The following is a 20618-nucleotide window of genomic DNA, read 5'->3' as shown; positions in this document are numbered from 1 at the left end:
ATAGGAGCCAAATATGTTATTGGGAGGTTTGCTTCTAACTGTGTAATTCACTGTGTGGGCATTGGGGGGCGCTGTACTGTCACCTGGCGAGTTCAGGTATTTTAGGATGTCACTATGGTCATCAGGTGTTTGACCCAGAAGGGCAAAAGGTTTTTGACTGCTGTGGCGCTAACTGCCGGCGTTTTCTTTGTTTGATCAGTTGTCAATAAATCAGAATAAATGTTCGTTATAATGCATCAGAAGACCAGCGTCCAGACTCCTTTACTGAGCATCAAGAACGGTAACGTTAGGGTGAGAAACCAGGAAGTGACCGAGGCGCGTCAACCAGGTTACTCTGGGTCAAGCATCTCAGTAGCTTGAAGTATAAGACTTAGCTCCTATAATACTACATCATTTTATAACCCTTAATATGGTATAAAATGTCCATGTAAGGTATTTGTGGTTTGGAGAAACGTATAATGCCAACGTTGTCTTTTGGCAACTGGCCCAAGCAGCGGTGCATAAGGTCTTTACCCACAACAGGAACCAACACATTCTCACTCTGACCTCGTCACATATCGATGTTTGGTCATGGACTTTCCACGTCCAGATATGACGTGAAAGGTACCCTGGGTGCGTTGGTTGTTGATGTTCTGGGACGCCGTGTCAAGCTCTGCCTGTTACATGCATTGTCTTCTTTCAAATTACACTTCCATTTTCAAGGAAATTTATCGTTATTTAAACGCACTACGTCACTACAACACTGCAAATTGATGTTTTTTTGTTTGGCAACAAAAACACGTGGTTAGGTTTAGCAAAAAAGAACAGGGCTTGGCTTTATAATCTTATGGGATATAAACACGAACACCTCTCTCCAAGTCAGTGTTTGTGGGCCCATCAACCACCCGCCCCACTTGGACTTTCAATGCCTTAACTTTCATTCTTGACACACCCGGTTCCTCCCTGACACCGCCCAGCGCTGTTAAACCAGTACGGCGACTGGTCGGGTATCGTGCTAATGCTAAAGGACTGCTTTGTTTGTCATTGTCTGACGCCACAAGTCACTGCCCAAGTGCTGGATTTCGACGACTTCGGAGTGAGACTGGATTGTAGGAACTCATCTATGATTTCACATAGAAGAGGAAAAACAAAACCAAATTTCTTTGCTAAGAAAGATGTGACAACAGGTAAACAACACCACATACATTTTTCTGTGTTCATCATGTTCAAATAGTTTAGTGTAGTAAGATTTTGGCCACAGTTTAAACAGAAATCAAAACTTTCTGCCTATTTTTTGCCACAAGTTGCAATGTTTCCGAAGACATGCAAACTTTGGTTTCAGGTATAAATATGTAAACCATTGCTGAAAATGTTAAACCCTCTCTGCAGTTTCACAAGGCCATTTGTCAAAACATTACAAGTTAATTCTATACAGAGGCTCCATCTGTAGAAGTGGTGTTGCTTTGCCAATCAAAGTACAGTGACTTAATTATATAATAATACTGCTTTGTTGCACCATGGCCATTAAAAGGTCTCGTGCAGTGTTCATGATAATCCAGGCTACATTTCAAACATTTTAATGACTGCTCAGTGCTCGTGTCATGACCCTTATGTAGACATTATTTACACATGTCCATGACCTCATTATTTCCCAGAAATGGGGAATTTTACCTCTGACTGTTTTTCTTGTTATTTCTTGCATTATTTGTCTAAAACCTCCTAAATTTTTGTGGATGATTTCATATAATGGATTCAGCAGAGAGCAGAGTGGTAGTCCTTGTCCCCACCTGGTCCTCTTATTCGTCTACAAGACAACTGACAGTTGCCTTTTATTGATTATCACATTGTGCAGTGAAGCCAACAACATGAAGTTCCTAACTAGTCAGCTCATTTCCTATATTGCAACCCCATGTTATGCCTAAAACATCAGCCCAGTCACCAGAAGAAAATGTTGGCATTATACCTTTCTGCAAACCACAGATTTGTCACAGTTGTATGTTTCATATGACGTAATTTATGAGATGGCTTTGTCATCAGGAGGTGGAGGAGACAGTGGATGGTGTGTCACCTAGGCGAGAAGCCTGCCTCGCTGCAGACCACTGTCCAAAAACCAACAACCAAGAAAACCAGTTGTTTTTTAGCGAGTCATTGCTGCGTTTCCAGCAGCTTTTTAGCCACCAAACATGGGTGTTATTTAGCCCCCCATCGCTTTGTTTCCATTGGGAATAGGGCCATGAAAAGTGGTTGTTTACTACCGAGACATCCCTACATTTCCAACCAGGATTGATCCAACAAAAGCGGGTATTTTAGGCCAAAATATGAACTTTTCTTAACCATAACCAATGATTTTTGTGCCTATATATAACCACACCTTAACCACAGAACTGAATGTAAAGAAATGTAAAGTTTCAACATATTCGCTGCATAATAACATACAAATATATTATATTCGTCATTTGGAGAAATATGTTATAATGTTCTGGTCATTGGATTTCAATCAGTTTGTGCCATTTTCAAATCACATAAAAAAGTTAAAATAAAATGTGTTGCACTTCATATACATTTTCAAAGAACCTCGTACAATAACAGCAGAGCACTTCTATTTTACCACATCCTTCACTGTGACCCAGATTCCTTATGTTTAACCAAAGACTGGAGCAGCTGGTCACATTCCTTTCATTCCTCGACATAATAAGATGGATGTAACATCTATATTCATCTCAGTGACCAAATGTAAACAGTCGACTCCAAACGAGAACAATGCAAAGAAATCTGAGGGCATCCTGGACTTTCTATTCACTCTGTCAAGGATCACTGAAAAACAAACTTGTTTTCACCCAGAAGCCGCATTGTTTCTCCACATGTGTTGTTGTGCCACTGATGAATTCAGCGTCCAGTGGAGCGCCGAGCAGCTGAAAGTGTTTACGCTGGCCTTTTAGGTGCAGGTGCACAATCGGACCCGAGGGAAGGAAATGGAGGGGAGGGGTTTGAATGTGACACAAACAGGAAACCAGCTCTGTGTTCCCTCCTGCTCAGTGGTGCACACGAGAGGTTTATTTACCCTCGTGCAATCTGTGTCATTGGCTTATCCAACACAATATGCTCCACCAGGAGCTTACATAACACAGTGGTGAAAGACATTAACCCTCTAAATCCACTTCTGTCATTCTGAAACCTTTTTAAATCTCTTTGATTGATCATATTTATCACACAGACCTTTTTGTGAGGCCAGATCAGAGTTAGGATTTAATGGGAGGTCTGGGCAAAATGCCAGTGGAAGTTCAGGAAATGCCTCTTACAGTCAAAAAAAAAGTGATAACAAAACCCCCCTTTTTAACATGTACCCATTTGTATCTGTACATATATAGGTCAACTGTCCTCTTTGTCCCATATTTGGCGAAAGACCAGACATGTCTTTTTTAATGTGTTCTTGTTGGGAGAAATGAAAGTAATTCAAACCTATAACAAGCAAAAACTGCTCTTGAACTAGTGAAACTGTTAGAGCCACGTAGCCAGCAGTCAGGTTGCAGCAATAGTACATAAATACCAGTCAGTGCAGACTAGTGGATATCAGTAAATCATAACTTTCCAGCAAACAACAGGAAGTTATAAAAAGCCTCAGAGCTACAAAGTTTAAAAAAACAGACACTTCTAAGTTTAAAAGTTTACTGAAGAAATGAGCGAAATACTCAAAAAAATTAAATCCTCATACAACAGTTTGTATGATAGCTAACAAATTAGCACCCCAGGAATACTTTTGCATACTTAACATAAAGTTATGTAGGTTTAGGAAAAAAGAATGGTGACGACGTACCTTAAACTAACTCATAACCCCCAGTTTTACTTTAAACTAACTCATAAGCCCACTTATGGTATGGTACCTTTGGAACCAATCCGCTTAGCGTTTCCAACGAAACAGTACTCTTTCATGTGGACGAGATCACTCACTGCTCCGTCCAGCACTCACTGTATTTCTTCCTTTATCAGTCTGCACCTTGCTTATCGTCCACAGAACGGGGTTACATGCCGACATTTTCAGAACAAAATAGAACAGGCTGCAGTGAGAGTCTCTCTCAGTGGGATGTTTTTTTTTCAAACGCTTGAAGATCCACTTCTTACTAAAAGTGTACGTCATCCAAGAGAGACAATAAAAACTAAAGTGATGGTCCAAGTTATCATATTGAAATTTAAGGTGTGCTGATGGATTCACATCGTCAACGCTACATGAGTAACGTAACAAGTACACGTTCCAACTTAAAAGTTGATGGCAGTCAGCCCAGTGAATTAAGTTATTTTTTTCTCCAAAAACATCCTGTCATTTTATAGTTACAGTCTACTAATGAAACTCTCCACGGTATGAACAGTGCTTACATGAGCCTCAAAACCAGCCACAACTCAGCCCTGAGCAGAGTGACCGTCCTCTATTGACCAATCAACAGACTGCAGTGTTCACAGCTCCACCTTTTAGTACCAGATCTGTGTGCTAGGTACCCCAACAGAGGGGGGACCAAAAATGGGGACAGAACGGTTCCATTGGTACCATCCACAACTTTTCACAGTAGAAACAGAACGGTTCCATTGGTACCATCCACAACTTTTCACAGTAGAAACGAACTGAACTGAACTGTACTGCTTGGTGATGGCCGGGCAAAAATTTACTGGGTTTCACACAATCTTTAACAGTGGTCTCCTGGGGGAAAGTCCTACGTTGTTTGACCCATTTATTACACTTGCCTCCTTATGCAGGCTTTTAGACTTTATACTATGTCCTTCTTTAGTCCTGTCGGCGCAGTAGTCATGTGGTTGGGGCCTTCCCGATTAAATGGGTTATACACAGATAACTGGCCCATGATCACATGGGTTATATACGAATTATGGTGCATTACTTTTTCGTAGGTGTATGTATGAACAGTACATGAGAACAGCCTGTTTTCATTTTTAATGATTGTTTGCAGTGATGATTGAGCTCGTCTTCAAATGTTTAGAATTTAATCCTCAAGGTTTATTCTGCACGTGAAGTATCTGTTCAAACTGCTACCATATGTAGGAATATATGCACAAAGAGAAGGGTGTGTTTTCTTTGTGTGTGTGTCCGAGGGGTGTCCTTAACGGTGTGGGAACAGGTCCTACCCATGTACAGGAAAGACATTAGGAACAACATCAGTGCTGGGAGGGTGGGAGAGAGACAGAGTGAGGGAGGGCCGGGGTAAGGGGACTTTCAGGAAAATGAGGAAACGAAAGGAGAACACCCTCGACTTTTCATTCTCACAACAAAACCCCTCCCCCCTGTCCCCTCCCCACTCCCCTCCTCCCCCTCTTCCCCCAACAAGTGTGAAGTGTCCCTCCTCAACAATAAGTGCACTGCAGTGTGGAGCAACAACAAATAGTGCGTCACTAACAAGTCACGGCAAACATTCCTGCCTGTCTGCGTTTGCATGTTGTGCATGTATTACGCCGCTTCGTCCCAGACTTGAGAAGTGTTTTGGGACAGACAGTTTGTTATGGGAGGGGTCATCTGAATGTTTAGCTCTAATTTTTTTCTCCAAACAGTACAGAGTGTATCTGACTGACTCAGGCACAGTTGTTTTTGTTGTGATCCAGCTATCATAAGATCCCATAAAATAATTTTGGCCTGGAGGATGATTGGTGTAATCCTCCTAAGTAACTGATACCAGAGGAATAGTAAAACAGTTTGTGAGATACGCAATACTGCAGTTTGAGTATAACAAATGTTTTATAAGTGGTTATTTTACAATCTTTTTTAAGGAATATAAACAAAACAAAGCATAAAAAGCCGCCTTAATTCCAGTCAGACTGCAAATCATTTCTGTGTTTATCCAACTTGATTTGAAAGATGTTTCGTAAGATTGAAAATGGCCTCAGTTCTTAGATGAGCGTGTAATCCTTTAGTTGGATGTAATGGTTTTAACGTGAAGATCAGTTATAAGGGACGTAACGTTTTCATACATAAACAGTAATTTGTGACCTGGATCTGGGCCACAAACAGTCGTTCTGTAAACATCAGCGTCAAAAGGGAGGGAAGAGTTTGCTTGTTATTAGGGTGAAGTGCCACTTCAGCTCCTCTCATGAGAGTGATTCATTCCTGTAGAGAGAGCAATCAAACAGGAATAACAAAATTTACAGTAGCTTCCATGAGGTGTAAAGGAGCAAACTCAGAATACATAAGAGCAGTATTGCCTATGGGCTATAGACACGTTTAGAGTTTGTAAACAGTGATTACGTACATAAGGGTATACATGCAATATGGTAACACAAGTGTGGCAGAGTGCAATAGCTTGGCAAGCTATGTAAGGACATTCACCACCAAAGATCCCAAATGCTACCAAAACAGTGTGACTTTGATAAATTGTACCAACTTCCAGATTTGTGTGCTTTTAGTGTGTTTAGAAGACAGTAGCAAGTAGCAGATATACACATGTATTTGGAGGAGAAACTCTAAGTGTGCACCTGCAAAAAATTACGTACATACAAGTCACTAGATTCTTACAACTACATTGTCTGTGGTCATGTACAGATCCCTCTTGCTGTGAGGCGACAATGCTAACCACAACAAATTTTCCTAGTCAACCAATAGCCATCATTAGTTGACTAGTCGCCTGCATGTTTACAATATTAATTTAATTGTTAAATTATATATTTTGGGCGGGGCAACACAATGGTTTGAGTCCAAGGTGTGTCAGTAACATTGTTAACGCTGTGCTACATTACAGAGAAATACAAAACCGTACTAATGAACCTTCATTAATATAGGCCTATATTTTATCTACAAGTGCACGTCACACACTGAGCGAGCCGCCTGTTAATGACGCTGTGGGCTAATGGGCATGTAGCTACTTCCATGTTTCAGATGATACGTCATGTTTGTAGTCGACCAATGAAGATGAGTTTACATATCACCTTGGGTTCGTCCTTCACCTTCTCAAAATGATCCCACACTTTGGATTTCCTGCCCAACATGTTATTAACTAGCCTGTGGAATAACCGCAGGTACCAGCCCTGGAAATTAACGAGACTCCTGTCTGACTGCTGAGCGTGGCCACTTCCTGTGTCTGTCCTTTCAATTAAATTCCCACATGGTCAAGTCATATATTTCTGCGACTAAGCAATCAATGAAATCTTACTGATGAATGACATTTCTGGTCGACTAACGTTTAGTTGACTATTAGGGGGCAGCCCGTAAAACACACACAAGAGTTTATCTCGCAAAATTTCCAAACAACTCAACAAGCAGTAACACTTTCATAGCCTGCTGACTTCACAACATCTTCATGTACAGCAACTTTCAGTAAACCGGGGATGAGAAGTGATGAGAAGAAGGACAGTTCACACGATACCATCTGATTCATGCAGAGAATGCTTTCTGGGTTTAAGTTCATGTAGTGAATGACCTCTGTATTAGAGTAAAACTCAATTACAAGCCCCCCAAAATTAGACCGTTCGAGAGACAACAATAGCTGATTCATATCTAACTCACTTAATGATCAGGTTGCAGTTTAACCTTCTGACCCCAGTTTTTGTCCATGAGTCTCTTTGGTGGCCTCTTAAATAGTTCAACTTTACAATTGGCTCTTTCATATATCCTTCAGACGGCCTGTCCTCTCAGGCTCACTGTTGTTTTTTAAAAAAAGACATGACTTTCTGGAGTTGTTGTACTGGTTGTGCTAGTTTGGCTGGTGACGATGGAATCTCAGAAATCCAGGTCTGAAAACTATCATGAATGGATCTTGTCAATGTGGTTGTGTTATTGGTGTAAAAGAATATAAATAATAACATAAGCTGTCAACAGTTTGGTGTATTTATTTACTTAGATCAAATTAGTCATTCTTTATTTCATCTTTGCATACTGGTTAATAACTGTGGTGATAAATTGGTTGTGAATATGATTGAATTACTGATGAAAAATAGTTCAACTTTAGGGCTGGGATGACTTCTCCCAATTCGATACAATCACAATACCACACCAGGTGCCACTCCTGTCAGCTAACAACAGGAAACTGAGGCTACAGTTCACACAGGCTCACCAAAACTGGACAATAGAAGATTGGAAAAACGTTGCCTGGTCTGATGAGTCTGGATTTCTGCTGCCACATTCAGATGGTAGGGTCAGAATTTGGTGTAAACAACATGAAAGCATGGATCCATCCTGCCTTGTATCAACGGTTCAGGCTGCTGGTGGTGGTGTAATGGTGTGGGGGATATTTTCTTGGCACACTTTGGGCCCCTTAGTACCAACTGAGCATGGTTTAAACACCACAGCCTACCTGAGTATTGTTGCTGACTGTGTCCATCCCTTTATGACCACAGTGTACTCATCTCTATCATGTCAATATGGACCAAAGTCTCTGAGGAATGTTTCCAGCACCTTGTTGAATCTATGCCACAAAAAATTAAGGTAAAAGGGGTCCAACCTGGTACTATCAAGGTGTACCTAATAAAGTAGCTGGTGAGTGTATACATTTCCTGAAACTTTAACTGCTGCATTTAACATTCCCTGCTCATCAAGCTATTGCAGTGTTTCCCATACACCACAATATCAGCACTGACTGCCACATATTGATTTTCCTTTTCTTTTTGTACTATTCAAAATGGGTAAAATCTTTTTCATTGTAGAACTGGATGGATTTGAAAAATTCTTTATTTTCAAAAGTGTGATACTTACCCCTGCATTTGTCAATACATTTTAAATGGAGAGGTCCAGTGTGTAGGATTTAGTGGTATCCACTGGTGAGGTTGCAGAACTGAAGCTTGTCCTGTGTGCCAAGCGTGTAGGAGAACCATGGAGGCAGAAGTATAATCGTGAATGGACCTATCTAGAGGTCCATAGAAGAGGACCCACTCAGTATGTAGATGTAAATGGTTTATTCTAAGGAATGAAATACAGCAATTCTGATTTTCAGGTTTTTATAAACTAATGAAAACATAGTTATATTATTATATACCACTTCTGCTAATAGATGTCCCTAAATCCTACACACCTGACCTTTAAGTTAAGAGGGATTTTCCACACTGTGTGTTCATTTGAAACACACTGTGTGCTTTTAAATAATGTCTCAGCACATTGAATATTATGATCATGTTTTTAGCAGCACGCTGTTTTTGTTTTTTTATTCCTGGGATAAAAAAAGCACCATCCTCCAATGAAAATAGCTTTTAGTGAGGGAGCTGTACACTGAGAAATTGTATCACCATAAATAATCCAGTTAGACGTTGCATGGGAAAAGATCACAGGGAGAGAGCAGATATTAGCGGTGGGTACAGCACATGACGCGTAACGTACTTCCTGTTTTTAAACACAAACAAGTCTGCTCTTAAGGCCCACTGGCGAAACACAGGAAGGTTTGAAATGTTAGATAATCGACCAAACAGGCAAAGTTGTAACAGCACGTCACACAGATAAACTACCGTGTCCCGTGTGTGTCATTGGTCACATGTATGAATGGAGTGTTGTCTGTTCAATGCATGCAACAAGCATCTTGAAGTCCAGCTTAGTGAGTGACACAATGAACCTAATCTATCATATCTTTGTCACAGTTTGAGCACTTGTTGTTTTGACTAAAACAGAAGCAGTGACTCAGATAATGTTTTGCTTAGAAGTCTTTAACAACGTTAAATCGTCTGATAAGCTGCAGGGTCAGATGGCTTGGCAGTGAGTCAGGCCGCCAGCTGCTGGCAGCCATTGTGTTTGGGGACTGACCTTTGTCACGATGATGGAGAGGAAGAGTCAGAATAAGAGCAAAACAATCCTCAGCTGAAAGCCTGACATTGTGTCAAGGGAGCAGTGTGTGTGAGAGAGAGCGTGAAATGTTGCATGTAGCTTGTGAGGATTTTGTGGGAGTAGGTGCATGTATTTGTGCGCCTTTGCTCGTAAGCTTTTTTAAGTGTAAGTTTTCAAAGTTACCCTGAAAGTTAAATTCAAACAAAGATTAAGACATAATTTCCTCATGTACTTGTTTTGGATGAGTTTTGGAGGACAATCACGACTTACACGTGTTGATAGAGCTGATCATTGCAAAAGGAAGCCATGCTTCTTCCATTTCTTCAACTTTCCATTTTGGACAAAAAAAACCCCAACCTAAAACATTGTGAGACAAGCACAGGTCATTTCCTCCCATCCGTTCCCATCCGTCCTTCTCTGCACTTTCCCTTCCCGTCAGTCATCACTGTAAGTGCTGATCTTGCAGATGTCGTCCGTCTTTGTTTTCTCAGATGTCTTTGTTTTATAGATTGGTAAGAAGGAAAGGAAAATTTAAGTAATTGTAAGACGACAGTTGGGATTTGACCCTCTAGACCCTTTGTTTTTGTAGGTTTGCACACTTTAAAGTCTTCCAAATTTTAATCTCAAGACTATTATTGAGGTGTAGTGTTAAAATGACCATATTTTGTAATCTTAAAGGTAACTTTTTCCATAGTAGACATGTGGACACGTATTAGCCTGCAAAGCAGCACAGGTGTAACTAATAACATAAATGATATCTGCATTCCTTTCGGTCCAGCCTGTTTAAGGCCCTGGTATCGTGCACTCACCAGGAAACTTCAATGGAGCTGAGCCGTCGTTAATGTTATTAGTTCCACCTGTGCTTTTCCTGCAATGAAAAATCAAAGGCCTCGTCCAGACTGCCAGCCCAAATCCATTTTTGCCATATCCAAATTGTATCCAGATTGATTTGTGAAAGTCTGGACAGAAAAAAAAAAACATTAGATGTTATTTTTGCAAATCACTTGGAGGTGGTTTGAAATCAATCTGCCAATTGTTTAAGTGTACATGGAATCATACAAGGTACAACTCCAGTGAAATGCAATCGTGTCAGCTGCCGCTTCAACTTGTGCATTGTAATTTAGTCCTGTTTGCCTCCTCCTACACTGTAGGCTGCAGCTTTATAACTGTCCATGTTTCCAGACTGGCTGCAGTGCGTGAGTTAATTGCATCCTAGATGGTTCTGGTGTTTCATGGTTTCTGGTTGAGGAATGATTTAACCGTAGTTTTGAGGGCTGCTGTCATTGGTGTCATTGGTGAAGTCGACGGTTGTGTCCTGGAACATGCTTCAAATTCTGATTGGCTCCATCTCTCATGTCACTGGGGGGATGCATAGTTGTTTGTTTATGTATTCTGACCTCAGCAATGCAAATCCAATCAGATTTTTCCAGATGCACCTTAGTCTGAACGGTCTGGCTGCTCAAATCGATTTTCAGTGTCTTTTCATTACTGTAACACTGAGCAGAGCTTCTCCAGCTGAGCTGCGTGCACGAGTCTGTCTCATCACCAACAACTGAACAGTACTGATGAGAGAAAATCTGACATACTGGGCACCATAGAAGTTAGCTCTGGGGTTGACGGTGTCATATGTGACATTAAAGTTACTATTGTTAAATATGTCTTTAAAGGGATAGTGCACCCAAAAATGAAAATTCAGCCATTATCTACTCACCCATATGCTGAGGGAGGCTCAGGTGAAATTTTAGAGTCCTCACAACACTTGTGGAGATCGAAGGAGAGAGGGGGTAGTAACACAACTCCACCTAATGGAGGCTTACGGCGCCCCAGATTCAAATGTCCATTGAAACCTCAAAATATCTCCGTACTGCTCGTCCGTAGTGATCCATGTGTTTGAATCTAGGGCGCCCAGCCTCCATAGTTGGAGTTGTGTTGCTACCGCCTCTCCCCTTGGATCTCCTGAAGTGATGTGAGGGCTCTAAAACTTCACCTGAGCCTCCATCGGCATATGGGTGAGTAGATAATGGCTGAATTTTCATTTTTGGGTGCACTATCCCTTTCAGGCTGCATGTGACAGACGTACATTTTTTTTAAGTTGTTGAGAGGCTAACATTAGCCTTTGTGCCATTCCAACAAGGGCTCTGGTGCGATTGTGCCCCTATCAGTAGATTCATAATCCAGCCTTAAACTGCGGTGTCTTTTTGGACACTTTGTAAAAATGAATGATAAATTCAACACTGAATGTCTTCTGTGATTATTTATCCATTTTTTGCGTTGAAAACAGTTGTTGTTAGCCTTTGATCAGGATAGAGGCAGAAAAAAGCGCAAAGAAAAGAAAAATGGTAGGGAAGTTGCAGTGGGAATTTTTACTCGACCAATTACAGACATGGCAGATGATTAAAATCACAGACGACCTCCACAGTTATTACAAATCACAAGACAGGGTCAGACAGGAACAAAATCCAGCCATTGCGTTTTTCCTTTTGATTGGCCCACTGCTACTAGTGTCACTGTCACTGGTATCACCTGTTGGGAGGTCTTCAGTAGCGGCCTCTGCTTGCCTCAGTTCTCCACTAGAATCCTCAACGGCCTGCAGATGCTCATCTGCCTTTGACGTAACTCTTCCCTTCTCTGGTACTGCCGGCAGACTGTTGTGATTATTATCACTGTTGCTGTCATAAACAGTTTCACACTATCAACAGTTAGATTATTTTTAAATAGCAGCATCAGCCTCAAGTAGTTCTAGTTTCTTTTGATACTCTAACCTTCTCTGCTCAAGCTTTTTGTTGTTTGGCTCTGTTGCTCATTTTATTTGTAGCCTATTTTTATTTCAATTGGCCCTTCACTAAGTCCCGCAACCCTGGACGCAGACTGACCAATCATAGCATAGCACTGGGCTAACTCAGACCAGGTATAGCCAACTGAATGCCAAACACCGTACATCTGCACACACTGTGATGCCACACAGCTGGTTCAACATCAGCAAAGTTTCCCTTTATATTCATTGTCTTGTGTGGCGATCAGCAGTGATGTGGTGGTTCACTTTTACACTGTGATCTGTAGCCTATAGTTCGGCTTTAGCTTCTAACTATCTTTGTCTTTTTAACCTGTTGTTGCTGCTGAGTCAGTTTGACATCCTGGATATATCCTTCAAACACAGACTGTAGACCCCTCTGTCTGCTTCTCTCTGGAATCACTGTTTCAGTTTTCCAAAAATATGATCATATTTCTTCAGGGAGTGCAGTTAGTTACAGTGTGGGCGCCATGCTTACTCCAAAATCTTGTCGGACAGTCACAAAGGGGCGGGGCTTAGCAAAGGGTCAGTTGATCTGCTCTGTCTGCCTGGATTTCATCTATTTCCTGCATCAAATCTTCTGCTTGACCTCTGACATTACATGATGGACCGATCCACTTGAAGGTGTTGGGGGAGGTGACAATGGTCATTACAGCTGCACCCACCTTACAGTATAGAGAGGCTATTGACAATTTGGGGACTTTGTAACCCCTAATCAGATAGGCTGCTCCAACATCAAGTGGATCACAGCTGGCAGGTCTCTCTTTTTAACCCTACAATTTTTTTGTCCAATATTGCAGGGTGTGGCCTGGCAAATGCCACAAGGTGGGCCGGCCCATGTGGCATTTGTCAGAATTGCCCGATGGCCAGTCCAAACCTGTCACTAGAGGTGCCCAGATAAACCTAGTCCCATGCAAGTATGGCTTTAGCTTTATGTCTAAGAGCCTGAAACACCTGCGAACAGTCGAGAATAAATCCCAAACAAGACTGTCTTGTCGAGTCTGTGGTTGGCAAGAAGGAGAGGATGGGGAGTTGGTTTGTTTTCTGCTGGACAGTTCTGTTAGCTAAAGACACTCAGCTATAGCACTGCTGCTGTTTGTCTTTATTTCTTTTCTTTGGCTGATGATTTAATTTTAACTACTTTATATATTTTCTTGTCCTGTCTGTGATTTATATCACCTCTTCTCTTCATGTGTCTTATTATGTCTTCTCTGCTCTTTCAACAAGTGAGCTAAATAAAGTGGCTATGACTCAAAGTGACTCACACCTCAATCACTTTCGCATGTGGGCACACAGACAGACACACACACACACACACACACACACACACAGAAACACACACAAACAAAGACTCTAAGGTGTCCCCAAGCAAAGTAGCAGCTGGTCCCAGCATCATGTTGCATGTTTTAGGAGAGAAATATCAAGTATCTGAAAAGTTCCCCGAAACGTTTGAAGAGTTGCCTCTGGAGATGGGATACACACACACACATACACAAACACACTCACAGAACAGCTCACTCTGACTGTGACTACTGTGGTGTGCCTTACAACTTAATGTGACTTGTAGTTTTCAGGGATGGAGAGAGTACACCTAATGAATGGCTGACCAAGTTCTGGCCTCCCACGCACATACGCACATGCACTCCCGCACTCGACAGGATCAGATGTCCCAAGCTGCTCTTTGTTGAGTTTTGTTAAAATGCCATGATATTTAAACTAAATGCTAAAAATGCCCAGAGCAAAGAAAAACAGCAGCTTGTTAATTATCTCTGTCCTTTCTGCTCGAATGTCTGTTTATAGATCTCGACTCTCTAAACCTCTCCGACAGCCTCTTTCTGAAATTCTTCTGTGTCTCTTTCTCTGAGACTCTGGCCTTTCTCCACAGCTCTTTTCTGCCGCTCTCTCTCAGTCGCCTCTTATGCAACCAGCTCATAAATAGAAAATGGATGTGTCACTCAATTACTGTATTTATGCTGGAAATGGACTACAGGCTCGGGCCAAGGTTTATACCGGAGCCCACACAGGGTTTTAAGCCTTCTTCCATTAACTTTATTTTTACTCCAGTATCAAAACAGGGTGACTCATTCATCTCGGCTGCACAGGTGGGTAATGTGCTGCGCTTTTTGTTCTTTTTTTAGTGCCTGTTTAGCAACTCAAAAATCGATAGATCCGTATCAGACTCCACATGAAAATAGGAACTGACACATGAGCAAGCATGAACATGCGCCAAGACATGTGGGATAACGAAGGTAAGGAAGGAAGGAAGATTATTTTCATCAAGAGGGAAGCAGGTTCTGCTTTCTTTTCTTTACATGTTCATTTTAACACACGTAGCAAAGTGTTGGTGACAGGGTACGAACATGTAGGGACCCTTTAGGCCTGCCCAGCAGCTGTGTGGTGTGTGTTTGTTGTTTTAGCTGCTGCTGGAGTTAAATTGGTCCCAATCTCTTCCTGGTTTACGCTGTTTGGCTTCTCCTCAGCCAGGTGGTTCCTGTTCCCTACCTCAATGGTTCTCAACTTTTTTTAGAATTATGTACCTCCTTTGAATTTTTTTTTTCAGCCAAGTACTGCCTGACCAGTGCAAAACAATTTTGGTAAAAAAAAAAATTTGATTCAAGCCTGCGGCAAGCCTAATGTCAAACGTTAAACTGTTTAGTAGTGTTGCGTAGTAGTTTTGATAGAAAATTTTTGAGGGCAGATGGGCCTTTCTTGTCTAGAAACACAAACATTTGTTGCCGTGTCACTGTTTGAAAACTTTGCATTTTATATTGTTTGGCTCATGATCCTTATATTTATTTTTATTATTATCATCATTTTTTAGATAGGACAGTCTAAGTGTGAAAGGCGATGACATGCAGCAAGGGGCCCGTGAGCTGGTGCAGCAAGGACACAGCCTTCATATATGGGACGCCAGCTCTACCCGCTAAGCCACTGGCCACCTCTGAGTTTATCGAATATACACATTTTTTATTGCACTTATTTAAATAAAATTATTTAAGGAATTATGCATGACTGACATTTAAATAACATTAAAATAACATTTAAAAAAAACTCCCCCTGCAGTACCCCAAAGTACCCCTAGGGGTACCTGTGCCCCCATTTAAGAAACATTGCTCTACCTTTAACCATTCCAGTTACATAGCTCTAGTTGGTGTTCTGTAGAGGAAGAAATTCAAAGGGTAATGATCATTACAAACAGGAAACAATTTTATTCAGCTAGATGAACATGTTACATAATTTTCACGTGTACTTGTGCATGGAAAAAACATCTACACACATGGCTAGTAACCTACATGTGTAAGTTAAAAGCTTTATTGATTATTTGACTACTCTCAGTGTTGTAGTTTTGGTAATCATCTGTAACTGTAACATATTACTAAATACAACCTCCTGAATTTTGGGCAGTGACTTCATTTGTCACAGCTTTACCACTGTGTCTAAGAGGGCAAGCAACATAGCGAGACAGTGATAACTAACTGAATCCAATATATGCTTCATATTTCTTCATTACACCCAAGTAGTAGAGTTTGTTCCAACATTGAGGGGGACACATATGAAACAGGGGGTTAGGGGGATACTATACTAGAAAATTATGAGCACCAAACACTGAATTTCCTGCATCCTGGTCAGTTTTTATGCACAAATTTGTGTATTTTTCTGCAACAATTTATGGCATATGGTGGATTTGTCCTCTACATCCCCCTGAGATCTACGCAGATGATTGTATTGAGCATGCACACACAGCTATAGCACTTAAGAGTGGAACCAGAAGGTAGCTCTGCAATATCAAAGATAATTTGAGGACTTAAATGTATAAATGATTTAACAGGTTACACTAAAAACCTGTCTGATCTCTTGTGTGGTAAATCTATGTCTAGCTGAGTGAACTGTTGTTACTCATAAAAATGTTTTCATTAAAACATTTAAATTTCCCTTTAAAAAGAGGCTGAGGCCTTTATCATTTACAGCAGTTCTCAAATAGCACCAAATGCTAATAAAATATCTGCTGGAGTTTATAGGGTTCTTTAGCAAAACCACTTTACCCACAACCTTTATGTATGTGTGATTAATTTGTTTTTATTAGTGGAGAAAAACAAATGATTTGCACTGAGCACCAAGAATAACCCTTCAAATTGGTCCTGATGCACAGAAAAGATTAACTCTTTTGAAATGTATAAATTAGAGCTCAATATAAACATTCGGTTGTTTGATAGTTTAGCTCGAGAGGTTAAAAAAAGAAACTTAAAAGGACTTTTTCCATCCCAAAAGACAAGACGCTAATCCTCTCAGCGTGGGATCCAAGCTCATTAAAACACACCACCTCTCTCGTCATGAGAGGACCCGCCACCAGCTGAACTGTGACCCATTTAGGGTGTGACCCCTCCGTCTAAGAAACTGGGCTGCAGAGCCTTTTATTCAACACACCCTGGGAACTAAACCTAAACCCAGCTCTCCTCTCATGTGCGAGCCAAGCGGAGTTTGAATCAGCAGCTGAATAAAAGCCCTTATGTGTTCTTTCAACATTTTAATGGACCAAACCCTTAAGCTACAGCATAACAGCACATTTCAATGTGTGTGTATGTGTGTGTGTGTGTGTGTGTGTAGAGGTGGTAGGTTAAAGGGTGGGAGGGGTGCAGGATACAGACAAGGGAGTATGTCCTGCAGTTTGAACAATCACACCCAAGCTTCCACTTTACCTCAGTCAGCCACAGGACATTTCCCTCCTTTAACCTCTCGTTCCCTTTTACTTCCCCTCTCCCTCTCTGCTGTTGCACACTCCTTCCCATTCTTCACGTCGATGTTTTCTCTGTCTGTTTTCCATTTCTCTGTCTCTCATTTTTGCTCTGTAGGTCAATTCTGTCGACACTGTCGTTGCTGTATCTGAGTAGATTGTTCACGGGGGACTTGAAGAACAATTTAAAATCCATAATTGTCTTTTGTCTTAAGTATCTGAATGTATCATTAAAGCCACTAAGTGCTGACTTTGAAAATGTCAGACTTTGTTGAGGTGATATGTCAGCGAGGTAGGAAAGATGTCGTCTTGACTTGCTTAGTTCAGCATGGTGAAATACTGTTATTACTACCACCACTACCCAGCGACGCATGCTAGAAATCTCTTGAAAAGGTGGTGATTCAAGGTTATTGTGACATTCCTTAGACATGGTGGTGGTGGGTGTTCTATGCACAACCCGGTCTCTTTCCGAAGTCATCGAAATCCAGCGCTTGTGGCGTCAGACACTGATGAAAAAGTCATTCTTTAATGTCAGCATGATAGGCAGCCTGTTGCTGTTATAGTTTAATGGTGCTTACCGACATTAAGGGGAATTTAAGACAATGAAAGGTAGGTGGGAGTGGAGGTGGATGGGTCCAACAAACACCAGCTTTTACCTGGGAGAGCAGTATTCGCGTCCCGTCAGATTATAAAGCAAAACCCTGTTCTTTCTTCCTAAACCCAACCACGTGATTTTGTTGCCCAAACCTAACCACTGCATTAATTGTTGAAGGCAACAAAACATCAATTTGCATTGTTTTATGGACGTAGTGTGTTTATTTTGAAAGAGACTGTATGTAAACGGTAAATTTACTATAAAAACAAGTGTATTTTGAAAGAAGACAATGCATGTAACAGGTAGAACTTGACACAGCGTCCCAGAACATCAACAACCAACACACCCAGGGTACCTTTCACGTTGTATCAGACATGGAAAGTCCATGACCAAATGTCGATATGTGACGAGGTCAGAGTGAGAATGTGTTGCTATACAACATACAAGGAAAGGACAGAAACTTTGACCTTAGTCAGGAGGTGTGGTTGATCTCATTGCTAGGTATGACACAATATTTTCCCATGTATGATTTGTTGTCCTTTAGTAAGCCTTCCAAGTGTGGACTCTAGTGAAATTAAATGGACTTCGTCACAATATGAGACGGCGAAAGTGTTGTAATTGTTAGTGTGATCACTGCTGATTGGAGGTTGAGACAAACCCAAGTCATCTCCGATGCACTGTTGCATTTTTCCAGCTGCAAAATATCTTAGTGTTGTGGTCACTTTATTCCTGTCGTTATATCATAGTTGTGTTGGGTGGGAGCATCTGTGATGAAATCAGCCACAAACATTACCACTCAGGGGCCTAAATATAGACAGTGCAGGCAGTGTGGTTGCACTTGGGCCTGAGAGGTGGGGGGCCCATAGAGAAAGTGGGCTATTCAACAATGTGTTGGGTGGACAATGGGCCCTCATGAGTGATTGCCTTCTTGAAAATATGACTGTGTTCAAAGAAGAACTCTCATTAAATTAAAAACAGTGTTATATATCCTCATGAAAAGGAAAACCCATCTCCGTCATGTTTGTGTTTTCTTTATTTGTAAAATAGTCAATAGCATCTATGACGAAATTAAATGCTTATTCTAGGGCCCATCGTAAGTACGGCACTGTTACCATTGCACAATCTAATCTGTAGCATTTTATTAACACACTGTCATTCAGCGTTTGGAGAATATTTCTCTTACCTTTTTGTCTTTCCACCATTTTCTTCAGCCTCTTAAAAGTCCTTCTCCCTGCTACCACAGCATTTTGCCTTAGGACATGGAACGACAATCTTTTCTATCAAAAGAGCCATTTTTGGCCAAAACAAAACAAATGAATACATAAAAAATAAAATGCCTGAAGCTGCAAAAAACATACTTGAGCCTTATAATGAAGGTAAAAAAAAGGGAAAAACGCCAGCACTCTCAAATGTCCTTTTAGTTCAGTTTAATAATCCATCTTATAATGAAGGTAACACAGCCTATTAAGTCTAAATTAGCCAATAGGTCTAAATGAGCATTCATGAATATGTTTTCACAGATGTGGCCACTCTGAATTTGGCTTTTTATGATATTTTGGTTCTTAAACTTTGCAGTGTTGGTGGTGAAAGCAAATGAACCTGTCCACGCACTATTAAAATCAAATTTTTTTCCCCCTTGTTTGGATTTAGAATCCATAGCTAGCTTAATGAGGGCCACTCACTACCAGCCATTGCTATTGAGGTTTGGCACAATTTAGAGGAGAAGGCACCAGGCCGTAGACTGACAAATCCCATTTTAGATGACAAAATGTTAAAACATTTTTATATTGAGTGTATAGGCTGCGCAGTTTAAGAATCACTTTTGACCTTCAACAGTGATGAATGATAATAAGAATATTAAAAAAACAACGTTATTCATTTCCATATCATTTTTATGAAGTCATAGGGAGCCACTGAAGAGGGGCCAAAGAGCCCCATGTGGCTCGGGCGCCATAGGTTGCCTACCCCTGCCTTGGGAGCTCTCTTAAGGGCCAAGATGCTTTGTCAATAACTTGTATCTTTACCAGGACTTAACTTAACTTTACGGGGAAATTCTTAGAAACCGTGATAACTAAGAATTTTCGTAGAATTTTGTCACCTGGAGCAACTTTTTGTTCTACAAAGCTTTGTGAATACGGCCTATCCCACTTTACTCCTGATGAGAGGTGGGGTACAAACTGGATGGGTTGCCAGTATATCACAAGGCTGTGTCAGATTCATTTATTAATTTTTATGAATGTATTAATGTTATTTAACCATCATAAGACATTGGCTGCGAGATATAGATCATGAAATATGCATAATGGAAATAATTACCTTCTCACTTCGCCTACAAATGAATAGATTTACGAAGTTACGGTCAAACTGGATCCCATATGTATGACAGTCACGGCCACATTTTTTGGAATTGACAAATTAATAGATCCTTTAAAGAATGCCTGATCTCCTAACCAACTTAAAAATAATGTACTGGAATGTCTCCCAATTTGATAACGTATACCTCTGTTACACATCCCTTTTTCCCAATGTAAAATAGTTAAAGAAAGCTTTATAGGGAACACACTGTGGACCAATATCATAATAAATTGATTAACATCATTAGGGTATGCAGGAATTGGCAGCTACTGATTGTCAACAGTGTCATCAGCTTGGTGTTTTGCCTCATTATATTTGGGTTTTTCAGCACTGTGTCTGCATTTTTCATAGCATCCTCTTGGATGCATGTTGCTTGTGGTCTGATACGTGGTACTTCTTTATAAAGTGCCAACTTTACCTGAGCACTGTG

Source organism: Epinephelus moara, chromosome 9 (genome assembly GCF_006386435.1).
Source record: "Epinephelus moara isolate mb chromosome 9, YSFRI_EMoa_1.0, whole genome shotgun sequence".
Classification (NCBI taxonomy): Eukaryota; Metazoa; Chordata; class Actinopteri; order Perciformes; family Serranidae; genus Epinephelus; species Epinephelus moara.
The sequence above is the reverse complement of the archived record's forward strand: the minus strand, read 5'-3'. Positions refer to the sequence as shown.